Genomic DNA, 12,499 nt, shown 5'->3' with positions numbered 1-12,499 from the left:
CACTCTCTCCCCACTCATTTTTGAGCTTTGAGCCTTGCTYTATCTCGTTTCCCTGTCCTTTTTTGTTTAGACAAGCATCACTTACACCCTCTCCCATAAGGAGATTTTCCATGTGCTGCTGTTTCACCTCTCCTAAGGGCAGCYGCTTATCTGGGAGCCCTGGTGGTCCTGGCTTCCCTTTGATCCCTAATGCAGCCTGTCACCATTAGGACAGAGCAGAGGGGTGGGTATGGCTGTTACATGCAAGTGTGCTGTCATTATCAGAAGMTGTTCTCCACTGGAGAGACATTTCTCAGATAGATCCTTGGCAGCATTGCAAGATTTTCCAGTATTTTCTTTAAAAGCAGTGTTTTACAGTAGTTTTACTGCATTAAAACATTGGGGTGGAGGTTCTTTACCATTTTCATGGGGAAAGAATTATTCAGTGAACCCATGCTGGAGAAGAAAACACACTCAAGTGTCACGCGTGGCCCGGCAAAGAGAGTTCAGGGAGGAGAAGGCTGATGTTCTACACCAGCCTCAAATCTGTAAAGGGGGCTCCAAGATTCCCAAATCCCATCCAAATCCAGCAGGGTTTGTGGAGGCAACCTATTAAACTATTTCGGTCTTTGAAACTGGATGCTCAGATAGCTCTGTTTTTTGTATTTTATTTCATTGTAGATATGGTAAAGCTTTTTTCCTTTTTTTTTTTTTTACTTCAGCAGCCTCTTCCTCTGCATGTGGAAACTGCCAAAAGCAATCCAGAAAAAAGGAAAAGAAGGCATTTTTAATTAAGCCATGTGTCTCTGCAGAACACCTTGCTCCACATCCAAGCTCTGCCTTCAAAATGTTTCATCTCCACTCTCTCCCAAGGCTCTGGGCAGCAGCTCCTGCTGATCTTCTGTCCATGGGCTGTCAGGCAGGGATGGCTGGACTTTGGAAAGCTTTTCAAACATTTCTGTGCCTCTATCCCCACAGGTGGACGTGCTCACAGGTGGATTTCCCAGGCAAGCTACCCAGGAAAATGTCGAGTTACTTTTGGGATGTGCTTGACAAAGGCAGCTAAACCAGAACATCCATTATGGAGCAGCTGGGCACTCATATTTTATGCAGAGTTTCAGCATCTGTGCACATCAGCTGGGTCTTTTGCTCACCAAAGCACAATATGAGATTTTTTTTAGGGTAGAAAATTCTGTTTAATATGTCTCACAATGTATCTGAAGTCCAGCATTTTCCTCGTGCTCAGCTCAGATTAAATCTGCCTTGGTTTCTCAGGAGAAATGCTGGCGAGGAAGGAAAGAGCTGTGAGATACCCTTTGATATTCTGATGAAAACGTTGCTCTATTTTGTCTTCCAGCAGGCATGCCATTGTGCTTTATTTATATTTTTAATGCAGAGCCATTTTTTATATATCAAAACTGGCAGTTAAATTAATATACAGGATATAAATGCATTATAGAAATAGAAGAACTCTGGCAGCTGCTTTAGAGAAGTGATTAAAATTTAAAAGGCAGTTCTCCAGTRGAAGAAAACAAAATAAACTAATTATTTACCATGGCTACACTACTAATGGAGTGTGGAAATTATTTTATTAATGTTTTTGGTATTTCAGAGGGTGGGTTTGGATTTTCTTTCGTGACAGCTACAAAAGRTCTTTGCAGGAAAGATGATTACTCTAGAAGTTAACAGCACCTTCTCTGATAAACCCAGTTGCTGTAGCAACTGCTTTCCATCCAGAAGATAATAATTCAAGAAACAATTCTCTCCCTCCACTTTTGGGCCAACATACTTGTAAGTCAACACCATTTGCTCCTCTAGATTCTCCTGGTGTTTCTTCTTGAAAGAAATCTGTACAGAGGTGTTGGTCCATCAGACAACTGAACTTTGCAAGAAGAGCAGGGCAAAAGCTTTGTTTAATTTCTAAAAAAAATGTGCTTGGACTCTCCAGTCTGGGAGGTACCAATACCATGGGCAGCAGAAARGAGAAAGATCTTTTGCAAAGAAAAAGCACAAAACTGCTCATGAGGTGTCTGGATCTGTGACTTGGCCCTCCTCAGAGAGGCTTTCATATCCCTCTATAATTTTCTTAAAAGGACTTCTCTGAGCAACTTGTGAGGCCACTGACTGTAAATCCCAGTCCTTAAATACAAGAGCTTTGCTGAAACCACTGATTTCTGTATTTCAGAGACTTTTTGATACTTCCCACGCTTTATTTATAATGACTTCCCCAGCAGAAGCTTATTTCATCTGAACTTACCCTTCTAAATGAGCTGGGCTGCAGACTAGGCCATGCTCGGGGATGTTGAGCTGATAAAGATCATCTGACTCCTCAAACAGCAGGGAGAATCTKCACCCCAGGACTGTGACCACCTGAGAAGCATTTAATTATTTTAAATTGACTTTGCACCAAGGAAAGAGTGGYTTTTTTTTTCTGACAAAGAAACAGTCTTCAGGTTTTGTTAACTGGATAGCAAGGAAATAAATACTCGAGGAGTGCTAATTGGTTGTGCTGAGGTGTCTATCGACCCAACAATTAGGATGTAATTTCAAGAGAAGGYTTGAGTGAGATGGGTGTGGGCTGGACTGCTCTGTCCAAACTGCTCCCTGAATAAAGGAATTGGAAATRCTAAAACTGAAAGACAGTGCCCTGCACATACCCAAGGCATGAATGAAATGTCTCTCACCCCATTTTGGCTGCAATTTTACTCATTGCAAGAGGCTGTGAGCACAAGAGCAACAACAAGGCTCTGGGATGTAGGAGCAGTTCTTTAATCTTACTTATCAAAGGATATTAGTGATGCCTTCTGCTTTTGCATCTGGCTCTTTGTAATAATTTCAGTCCAGCAAAAGCYACAGTTAGGTCTTATCTCTTCAAGCTAATCTGACTGTGAGCAAAGGTATCTCATAATTGAATATTGCTTTAGTCTATTCTAGTGTCTGGCTTTATTCCTTCAAGGCTGRGAACTAATTACATTCAGATTTAACCTTAGCCTAGGCAGCTTTCTGTGACAGGCCTTGAAAGTGCAAAATTCCAGAGGCTGATCTTTCTTTACTTTTTCCAGCAGTTTGGATACAAAATTGTGGCAAGGTACAATTACAGCTACTGCTCCTGAGGAATTTTAACTACTGCTTTGCTTTTAAATTTCGAATCATGCTGCGAGCKGAAGCATAGGAAAACTGAGAAAGTATAAAATATTTAGCCAGCTCTGTAAAGCACAATGTAGTGAAACAGTGCAAAATGAATGAATAAATGGGGTGAATGAACATTTGACAGGGTCCTCTTGGGCTTGGGCTCCTGCAGAAAGGTCCTGTGCCCATCTACCCAGCCCAGAAATTCCTCACATTTTTTCCACGGCATCTGTGGCAACCTGAAGAGTGTTGTAATTCATCTGCTTTATCACTGGGATAATCAGAGTGTCCTAYTGACTTATTCTTGAYCCTGCACCTTGTGGGATTTGAGTGYCAGRWGTTGCTGCCTCCATCCCAGAGGTGCTCTCCAGTCTCCTGGTGCCTCCCAAATCTGAAMAAGGGAAGTGYTGCYTTTCAGCTGGGCTTAGAATTATGAGGCAGACAYRGTTAAGRGRATAAAAGGGTTTTAYCTCGGTATTTTAATGGGATCCTGGGTGCACAGCWYACCCCGTATAACGCATATATGATTTTTATAGACTTTGCAAATATATCYGTCTAGAATCCTCCAATAAGAAAMTTAATAAATGAAGTAATGTCTTCTTATCCTAAAGAATTCCTAGATGAGGTTAGAGCTTATGTTCCAGAGAGAAGGTTTCAACYAAGGTTGAAACCTYGAGTTTTGAAATAGCTTAGGGCTCAACAGCCTCCTACTGAGGATTTTTGGTCTGTCTMCCAAAACTAAGTTAGAATATCAGGCTACAAAAATTACAAAGCTCAGGGTACAAGGAATACATAAAGAATATCRAGAAATATCTAAAAGGGTATACAAAATATATAAAAGAATATATGAAATATATAAAAGGRTATATAAAAAGAAAAGGCAAAAATCATCAGGYATCAAAAGGGACACTTCCAAAGGGAAGTTTTCCCATCTCCCTGAGGGAACTGCTGCTCCAGGTGGCACGTTCAGGAAAATGCCACACACTGAGGTTCAGTCTCCTTGAGCAGCTCTGAGTTGAGGGCCTCACCACAGCCTCACCTTCTAGAAGGGAGATGGGGTTTGTCAGCAGGTTTTTTGCTGCTCCTCCTTGGTAGCAGGCAGGAGAATCTCACAAGCCTTTTGGGCAATCCCACCTGCTCTGACTGCTGGGAATCTGTGATGAGCCCATCATTATTCACCTCTCAGCAACCCCTGTTCCTTACCCACGTGCCTTTCASAGGTGTGAATTCAGAGGTGCTGTTTCACAGCCAGGGAAGTTGGACTGCAGSGACCATGTCCTCAGGTGCCCTTGGTTCCCTGTGATGTGTCCAGGGTCACAGATACACCAGCCCCTCCAAGGCCAGCTTTAACCTGCAAAATTGAGAGATGGAAAAGTTATTTTGGACAGTGATTGAATTCTTAAGCACTGCCTAATGCTGGGGAAAAAGGCCTGGCTGTGAGGAAACACAGAGTGACCTATTTTCCCTCACCTCTGACCCYGGCCATAGCAGGAGAGCCACTTGAAACTCTGAGAAACTAAAATATGCTAAACACCCTTTTGTCAGATAGCAATCTCTCTCTGGAGCGGAGATTACCTGGAGAGAGAGCTGCTTCGGGCGAATTAACATTAAAGAAATAATAAAGTGAGTTTAAACCTGTTCTATTCATCTGGCAAGTGCTTTCACACTAATAATGGAAAGGGCAGCAGTATTATGTAGTAATGGCCTCTTTTCCATTGTTCTGTGCAACTGCACTTCATTAAAAGGCAACCTTTCTCCTGTCCCTAAATAGTAAACTATAGCAGTAGCTATGTCAAAGCACTTCAATATTTTATAGCAGCTAAGCCTGCCTGCTATCTATAATTACAGTCAATACTTGGACTGAAGAGAAATGACTTCATTTTCCTAATGTTTCATACATGGAAAAACAATCAGGCTTTTCCTGTATTTCTAATTGCATTGGCTGGCTCCAGATGAGTGTTCTTTTCCAAATTATTACCAGGCYCTGGAAAAAAGTAGCACTGAAGTAAAACCTTCTCACGTTTAAATGCCAATCCTTGTTACAGCCTATTTCTGCAAGCCTCTATCCCAAGTCCCATTTAGTGTAGGAACCCCTAGTTCCAAATTCATAAACGTTAAACCTTGATTAAACTCTGCYTGGAAATCAATGAACCTGGGAGCTCCCTGTGGTCTGATGCCAGCTGCGTGTTGTGCTGCTGGAGTTTTGGCACGGAAAGGACGAGTGAGGGAGGGGTGGAGGGAATTTTCTGCTTGGTGCTGCTTGGATGAGGGGAAGTTCAAACAAAGGCACTGTGAACTCCAGCTGCCACACTTTCTTAGTTCTGTCCCCAAAAGCCCTATAAGAAATGTAGGCAATGTCATTCCCAGGCCCTTGCCAAGCACTCTGGGCAGGTCTGGCACTTTGTTTTCCCAGAGATTCACAACCTACTAAAAGCAGCACTTGTTCTGTCACAAAGCAGATGCTTTTGGCTGTGTTCTGCAGAGAAACCACACCTGAAGGTGACTGTCTTGTGCTGATGTCCCTCTCATGTCTCTCCTGAAGGCAGGCAGGTATTTTTCTCTGTGTTTGAGTTGGTTTCCAGCTGACACAGCTCCAGTTTGAGCTGTGGAGTCCAAGAAAGTGAGGTGTGGATATGGGCACACTGATACATGGAGCACTGCTCTGTCCTGCCTGTTCAGGGCCAGGGCCACGTCCCAAGTTTGACACTTGCACTGAAAAAAATAGGTTTGTAAATAGATATTTTGCCAAAATACACACGATTTCTTGCCTGCAGGAAAGTTGCCCGTTTGTTTTTTCATTGCTGCAATGATGGCGTGCCTGTGACACAACTTGGGTAGCCCAATAAGCAGAGATGATTTATGCACAGGAGATATTTCCAACTACAAGGATTGCCAAAATACCTCCAAATCCTTGTTAGGGCTTTAATTTGGTTAACRTGGCTGAGCATATTCCACAGTAGAAATTTCCTGGGTATGTTACCACTGTGCAGGAATTAAAATAAAGTTGATATGGAATCTCTGACTGTAAGCAAAGAAGAGGTGTTGACTTGAGAAAAAAAAATTATTTCACTGTCCTGCCAGAAATACCCACCCCAGKTGAGACTGTCACATACTAGGATGTGGAAGTTGATGGGGTTAATGCCCTGGCAGTGGTGACTGTAGACCCCTTACCCATGTGTCCATCAAGGTTAAGATGCCAGGAAGCAATGCCAGGGCAGAGGCTGCCTCAGAGTCACTGTGATTTGCAGAATTTCACATTTCATCCTGAAAGTCTTCCCACTTCCTACCTCTTCATTACAGTTACTGAGTCAAAGAATGAAAGTTATTAGAAAAATATTTGTGTTTCCTCTGTGGTTTGGCTTGTAGTTGCATCAAGGTTCTCTCTTTGGTTCCTTACTTCCCTTAAAATGCCAAGCGAGAGTAAATTTTATTTAAATAATGAATAAATTCACGTAGTTCAAGTAATTGGCCGCTCAAGTAATTGTCTAGGACCCTCTTCCAGAGAAAAAGCCACACCTGTGGGTAAAATCAGCCCTTCTTCAAAATCATGACAAATATTCGAGAAGGAGATTCAAGTTTTATTTTGAAATAGAAAAAAWTCCTATATTTTTCTTTCAGTTACTTGAGGAAAAAAAAACACTTTGCGCAAATGTTCCTTTAGTATTTTTTTTTCCTTGTTCTTGGAATGGTTTTTATACAAATGTGAGAATTAATTAGGATGCAGAATGTAGGATCTTGTTTATGTGAACATATTTGTTGAAAGTTTATGAGGGCTGAATATTGCAGTAATTGATGTGTGCTTGTATTTCAGTTTCTCGTGGATGCCATCTGGTCCTGTTAAGTTGCTCTGTTGTTCCATACCTTGTGTTGTGCTGATTTATTTTTCTTTCCCATGATTTTGTGATTGGGAGGGGGAGGGAGTGGGAGAGAGGGAAGCGTGGAAGAGTTGGAGGAAGGATGAAATATCTGTGAAAGCACAGGTTCCATTAATTCAGTTTGTGCTTTACATTAGGGTCTGGCAGCATGTGAGTGGAAGGATGGATACATCTCACCAGGATTTTTGGATTATGTCCTGGATTTTTGGATTGGATCCATCACAAAACTGGACTCTGCTCCAAAGCCATGCTTGTCCCCCCATGGTGGCCTYGGGGACAGTTGCAGGGACATCCAGGGCTGCTCCAGGGTGGCCATGAGCTGAGTGACCAGACACCTGATGGGTTGAGTGGCTGCCACCTCCAAGGGAAGAGGAGGTGTTTTCTTTGCAGATGAAAAAATAAAGGTTTCCAATCAAAAGATTAAGATGTCATAGGAGACTTGTGTTCATAACACAGCAAAACCTTATGGTTTTAGAGGGCTGYGTATTGCTTTGGAAAAACAGAAATTATTTGGTAGAGCTTAAAATCTCTTTTTTAATAACACTTCTTGGCTATTAGAGCCCTTTTACTGCCCACACATTTGTATAATAAGGAGGTTTTAGAAGACTAGAAATGGGCAAAGATTTGATAGAAAAACACAAGTGGAAAAAGTATAAGTTGTACTCTTAGCAGAGCTGGTTGGGAATTGTTCATCCTTCTTTTAGGGGTGGAAACTGCAATTGATTTTCAAAGCCCATATTTCCCACAAGGTATTTCTGCTTTGCCAAAAAAAAGGTAGAAAATAAGGATAAAGCAATGATAGCATTATTTTCTCTGGGCTCACTCACCAAACAGTATCTGCCATGATGTCTTGTCTGGTTAGAAGGATGTGATATATCCTGGACAACCTTCTGGATTTAGGACAAAACTGATTTTTAAAACACTGGAGGGATCTCAAGAATAGAGGGGTTTTTCATTTCATTAGGTTAAGTTTTGGGGGTGTTTTTCCCAAGACAGAGGAGCTGGAGAAAATAACTGAAGAGACAAACACCACTTTCGTCCCATAATTGATGCTGAGTCATTTCTCTGTTGGATGATGAGGCAGAAACTCGATTATGGCAGGAGACAGACTGAGATGAGGTTCATCTGGCAACAAAACTTTCACATTCGGAAAGCCAAGGTCCAAGCACAGATTAGACTGGGAAATGGATTTTAAATCAGGCCTTCCCACCCAGGTGTTCCCTGTGTCTCATTTATAAGATTCATGGGGTAATTTAGCGGTGTTCTGCTTGGGGTGAAGCAAATCTTTCTTCTCAGCTCATCCTTGGCTTGTTGGCTGGCTTCAAGGTGTCCTGCCAAATGTAATCCCTGCTCAGACAGCACCACTCTGGGGTGGGACAGAGCTCAGTGATTTGGGCAGCGCTGTCCTTTGTGTTAACTCATCCCTGTGCTGTCTGAAAAGGCTTTGGAATCATCCCTGCTGTGCCCTGCAGCAGCTGAGGGGGAGATTCATGTAATTGCTTCTCGCATTTGTTGAATAAATGTCTTCCCAGGAGTGTTCTGGGCACAGAGCTCTGCCACAATAACTTACCCTGCACTTAGCCCTGCCTGTTAAATGAGAGACTGGTTTCTGTACTTCAGCTTTCTGAAGTATTTCTCCTAGTCCTTGAAAAAGAAAAAAAAAAAGATCAAAAATCAATCATATTGATCAATGGGCAGGGTTTTAGGAAGTGCCTGGTATGGGAATTTTATTGGATTTTGACTACAATTTCTCTGCTCAGCTTTTGCCAGATGCTCAAGCTCTTTGTTTAGTTGCTTTGACTAAAAAAAAAAAGAAGTGTATGCAATTGCTTTGCTAGATCAATAGTCTGATGGCTTTAATCTTCCTTACAGTGATAATTTTCTTTATTCCTGACCCTCAGGGTACCAGAAACACACAGGTGATGACTGCTCTACCCTGTCCAAAATGCTTTGCTGGTGGAGGTGTCTCTGTTGACAGGATGGTCTGCTGGGAATAAATTCATGGATGGTTTTATGGCAGAGGGCTGGGGTACAAAGGAATCGTAGGAATTCACAAAGGAATCAAAGCTCTTGGGCTCTGACACAACAATAAGGTCAATTTATTTGGAATATTGTGCAACCTCATCCATGGTGCCATAAATGCAGACCCATAAAAAGCCATATTTGGGTTCTGTCAGCTTTAGGGCATTCAGTTCTTTCCCAAATGTTTATCACTCTCCCAGCAAGGAAGCAGAGATTGCACTGCATTAAAGGATTGCACCGGTTTTAAAACAAATATTTGAAATCACTAATTTTTGGATTTTTCTAGGTGAGTTWGTAAAGGAAGTACCTTTTCTTTGAGGGTTGTTTTTTGGGATTTTGTAGCTCTTAAAGACTCTGTTGTCTGCATAAAATAAACTGTGGGGTTTGTTGGTTTGTTGTTTTTTTGGTTTTTTTTGTTTTTTTTTTTTTAAGAGATTGTTTGTCTAGAAACCTTCACTGCTTAGCATTTTTTTGTCTTGTAACTATTGGAAACACTGACATGGTCGTATTGCAATCAGCTGAATTTTTCCATTGCTTTGGAGAGAAATTTTGAGCCAATTAAGCAGCCTCCCTTTTGGTCATGACATTACTGTTTTACAGCATGAGCCTCTCCCTGGTAAGTATGATATGCTGTTTCTAGTGAAATATGTTAAACTCACAGCATATTTTTTTTATCAGACAGACCTTTGAATTGGTACAATAATTGGACAGGTGTGCTCAGTTTTTGACAGCAAAACATCCTTGGTCTGAGTCACCAAGAAACAGAGATGCTACAAAAAGGCATTTAAGACTCTGTGTTCTTTTCTTGTAACAATAATGTGTGATATTATTCAAGATTTTCTTCRAAGTTTTTATCTTCTTTTCTTCCCCAATAGATCTTTTCAATAGTCTAGCAGCCACTAAAGAATTGCTTCATTTTTCAGAATTTTTTTTCAAAGAAGACCAAGGAAGATTTCCAGAGATTTTGTATTCATTTGCAATCATGTATCAATTGTTCCCATAGAGAAGACCTGTCTGCAAAAAATATCTTGTGTCCATTAATAAAATATTAATGTTTGGTTTTCCCATCTCTTGGCCTATTTATCCTTTCACTAATTCTGTGAAAAAGTGAGGAAGAATTCCCTTGTATGCATTTATGTGCCTCCTAAAATCTAGATTTCTTTAGGGTTCTCTCACAGCCCTTTTAGCACACAGTCACTTTTAGCGTCCTTGAGTCTTGTTTGAAAATCAGGTTGGGTGTTTAGAGAGGTTGTAGCACACTTGGTGAGGCTTTAGGCTGTCTGGGCCATGAAGATTTTGGGATTTGATATTTTGGGATTTGGTCAGACAGATCCATGACAGACCCAATCCAGTGTTGGCAAAAATCCTGCTCCAAAGGCAAGACAGGTCTGGAGCACCTTGCTGRTGTCCCTTCCAATCCAAAGACAGGGAAAAAGCTCTTCCCAAAGACAGGGAAAAAACTGACATCATCATGATGACATCATAATTGTCATCATCAGGTCACCATCGTCATGATGTCAGCATCAAGCTGGCTGGTTGGTCCCTGCCCTTATCAGGGATACATTGAAAAACAGGCTGGAAAGGGATGTTCCTTGTCACCCTCAGCATTAACAGCCCCAAAAGGTGTTTGGTGATGCCCTATAGCCCCAAACGGTGAGTGCACCTCAGGCAGGTTACCCAAACATGTTTTATTTTGGAAACTGCCATTCAACAGTGAACAAAAATGATAAAAATCTGGGRTTTGACAGCATTTAATGGTTTCTGGGTGCTACAGTTTTCCTTCCAAGCTGGACTGAGCTCTTTTCCTCACTGCTCATCCCCAGGCTGTCCAGGCTGCATCCTCTGAGCTGTGGCTCACACTCTGCAGCAGCCAAGAGAGGCAAGGGCTGGGTTAAATCCAYGGCAGTTCTGGCCAAATAAGCTTTACACATTACTGCAATTAAGAAACAAACACAAAAACTGAATCCTGATGAAGGAAAAGGTGCCAGAACATACACTGATATTTTTGCCTTGCAGCTTCTCAGACTTTCTCACTAGGAGAATCACTTCTCTTTGCTTTTTTTTTTCCCCTCCCTGATGGATTATTTTTTTTCGGTTTTTTTTTTGGTTGTTTGCCTGAATGGATGGAAATCTCTATGTCTTATTTTAGATATACGTTTAGTTTCCCTGGGATACTCTTTCAGTAACTCACAGATCAGCAGTAGGGCACAGGTGTGYGTGTGGGAGAATTGACAGCAGGGAAGCTCAAATCCGTAACCTCTTTTCTGACATCTTTTTTTTTTTTTCTACAGTTTATGGTTGGGAATCAAGAATATTTTAAAATGTCTTAAAATAATAATATAGCTTAAGCGAGAACTGAGTAGGTGGGGATTCAATTTTTCCAATGCCAGTGACGAAAATAAAACAGATTAAGGATTTGTCAGAAAAAAAAATGTCAGCTTTTCTATGTTTTCCTCTTAGTGCACTAAAAAAAACATAGATGTGGAAGTGAAATTCTCTGTTCAGGAACTTTAGGCAGTTTAACTGAACCAAATGTCAAGTCCTGCAGGTTGAACCCAACCACCAGCAGGACAAACTGGGGCAGACAGATCAAAAAGAAGGTTTGCAGAAGAGATGGGGGTCTGTGACTGTCAAGCCACATCTGAATGCTGTGCTGAGGTGCTGGATCATGTTTAGTAGGGTTTAGCAAAGGTCTCTGAGATGGGACACTCAGGTGGTGGGAGAGGCAGAGGGAGCTGGGCTTGCTCAGCCTGAGATAGTGCAGAGGAGACAGACCCAGACACTTTTTTGGAGGGACACAGGGCACCCTTTGCAGCCAATTTGATGTTAACCAGTCTTTGGCTGCCTTTGCTCCAGCCACAGTYGGGGTTCTGAACAATCCATGAACAYAGCAAATGAGAATTTGAACTCCTGGCTCAGCAAAAGCTCCCCTACAGGGTTTGAGCTGCCTCGAGCAAATGCCCCGGTCCCTGTGATGTGAGATCCTGTGTCAGGGATGGATTGGTGAAGCAGCACTGCTGGGCCTCCATTTTCCAAGGTTTCTGCACAACAGTGAGCTCAGAAGCAAGTAACAGGGAGATGAGWGTCTCCTCTGGCTCAGTGAGAGCTGGACGTTCTCCTAAAATGCACAATTTAAGGTTTTTGTCCAGTCACACATCCAGCACATCTTGCAGCTCCTGAAGAGCRTGAAGAGTTTTCCCTCCTCTCACACTGAACAGGAATGCTTTTGGCAGTCCAATATCCAGGTGATCAAAGGACATTCCTGCTCATCCCCTTTGATCTGTCACTGAGGTCAGTTTGGTTTAGGATTGAAACTCCCCAGGTAAATTGTGTGTTCTTTTAGTCTTCAGTGGGAGCTGATGAGTCCTGAGGACGTGATGTTATTAAAACCCCTCCATGGACCTGACTTCTGGCACTGAAAAAACTTCAGCATTTGAATGAGATCTACTTCAATCAGTGTAAATTAGAGAAAAACATTATTTCTAATTTCCAAA

This window comes from Malurus melanocephalus, unplaced genomic scaffold (assembly GCF_030028575.1).
Source record: "Malurus melanocephalus ecotype Western Australia unplaced genomic scaffold, MMel_1.1 scaffold_611, whole genome shotgun sequence".
In the NCBI taxonomy this organism is placed as follows: Eukaryota; Metazoa; Chordata; class Aves; order Passeriformes; family Maluridae; genus Malurus; species Malurus melanocephalus.
This window is presented reverse-complemented; position numbering follows the sequence as displayed.